This window comes from Cebus imitator, unplaced genomic scaffold, assembly GCF_001604975.1.
Source record: "Cebus imitator isolate Cc_AM_T3 unplaced genomic scaffold, Cebus_imitator-1.0 Scaffold473, whole genome shotgun sequence".
Lineage (NCBI taxonomy): Eukaryota > Metazoa > Chordata > Mammalia > Primates > Cebidae > Cebus > Cebus imitator.
Window position 1 is genome coordinate 1,234,091 of NW_016107788.1, and position 2,191 is coordinate 1,236,281.

Sequence of the window (2,191 nt, forward strand, 5' to 3'; positions counted from 1 at the left end):
GCAACCTCCGCCTCCTGGGTTCAGGCAATTCTCCTGCCTCAGCCTCCTGAGTAGCTGGGATTACAGGCACGCACCACCATGCCCAGCTAATGTTTTGTATTTTTAGCAGAGACGGGGTTTCACCATGTTGACCAGGATGGTCTCGAACTCTTGACCTTGTGATCCACCCGCCTCGGCCTCCCAAAGTGCTGGGATTACAGGCGTGAGCCACCGCGCCCGGCCATAATGGGGTTTTTTTCTAAAAATTTTTTATATTCTCACCTAATAGACTTAGAACAAATAATGTTATAATGAAATTTCCATGCTCACTTCCTCTCTCCCTTTGAGGTGATTATTCTTCAAAGTAAAATTCCCGGAATGGCAATGATGGGAATCAAGTCTTCATCCACTTTCCTGATTCCTCATACATACTGCCATATTGCTCTCCAAAGGGCTGAACTTAACCCACCTGCCGTAGCTGGGCGTGAGGACCATGGATGTACTATGTTTTTATAGCAATGGGTGTCAACTATTTAACATATCATTAAGTAACTTTTAACAACCTGATGTTTTGCAGCTTCATGTAGTTTGCTCAGCCGACATATTATCCAGTCCGTTTTTGGATGTCTTGGTTGTTTCTAGCTTTTGGCTTTTATATGTATAGTATGGAACATCACTTTGATGAAAGGGATGAGCATGCCTTACCATTTCCCAGGCGAAATCCTGGCAGTGAGGTCATGGGGTCACAGGGAGATATTTCTGTGACCTTGAGCATGTTGCCAATGGGTTGCCAGAAGTTCTGTATCAGCTGGAACTTCTGTCAATATATGGAACTGTGTCTTACTAGCCCTCGTCTGTGCTATTAGCATATTTTAAAGTCTTTGCCTAGGGTATTTCTCTTATCTTTTGTGCCTTCTTTCATGATTGAAGTAACATTCTTTGTGAATAATTCAGATGATACAAAAATGAAGAAATCTTTAGTGCCCTGTAAATCTTTGTTCCAGGCTGGGTGTGGTGGCTCATGCCAGTAATCCTAGCACTTTAGGAGGCCAAAGCAGGCGGATCACCTGAGGTCAGGAGTTCAAGACCAGCCTGGCCAACATGGTGAAACCCCATCTCTACTAAAAATACAAAAATTAGCTGGGCATGGTGGCATGCACCTGTAATCCCAGCTACTTGGGATGCTGAGGCAGAATTGCTTGAAGCAGGACCCGGGAGGCAGAGGTTGCAGTGAGCTGAGATCACACCACTGCACTCCAGCCTGGGCTACAGAACGAGACTCCGTCTCAAATAATAATAATAATTAGCCCGGTGTGGTGGGGCATGCCTATAATCTCAGCTACTTGGGAGGCTGAGGCAGGAGAATCACTTCAACCCAGGAGGCAGAGGTTGCAGTGAGTCAAGATAGCACCATTGCACCCCAGCCTGGACAACAAAACTGAAATCCATCTCAAAAAAAAACTTCCTTCCAAATATCTTATAGTTTTTCTGTAAATATGAATCTCCCTTTCTGTTTTTATGAAACTGATTATATATGTGTGTGTGTATATATATATATATATATATATTCACATATGTATGGTATGTATGGTATCACATGCAAACATAATTCTAAGAAGTTACTTATTTGATAGAATGTGGATAATTTCCCACAATAATGCAAAATATATATATAGTACATATTACACAAAAATATATAAACATAGGTATCTTCATTTTTTACAGCTGCATGATATTTCATGCTAGGGCTTCTTTAATTTGTTTAACCAATCCCTATTAATGGACATTTAACTTGTTTCCATTTCCTTTTCCATCACTGGATATTTATTGTTTGACATACATACAAAATGAATTCCTACAAGTATATTTGTGGGATCATAGAACATCTACATTTAAATTTTTCATGGTTATTGCTAAATAGTCCTCCAAAAGGGGTGAAACTATTTACACCACTCCTGGAAGTGTACATGAGTGCCTGTTTCTCTGTCCCTTTACTTCTTTCTCAGATACTTGGTATTAGTCATTTTTTAAAGCAATTTTAATCTGATAGGTAAAAATATCCTATTGGTCATGAGATTAATGGTTTTTTTTGAGATTAATGATCTTTTACGCATTTATTCATGTTTTGTATTCTGTGAATTGCCTATTTATGTATTTTGCCCCGTTTTTAATTGAGCAATCTTTTTTTTTTTTTTTTTTTTTTTTTTTTTTT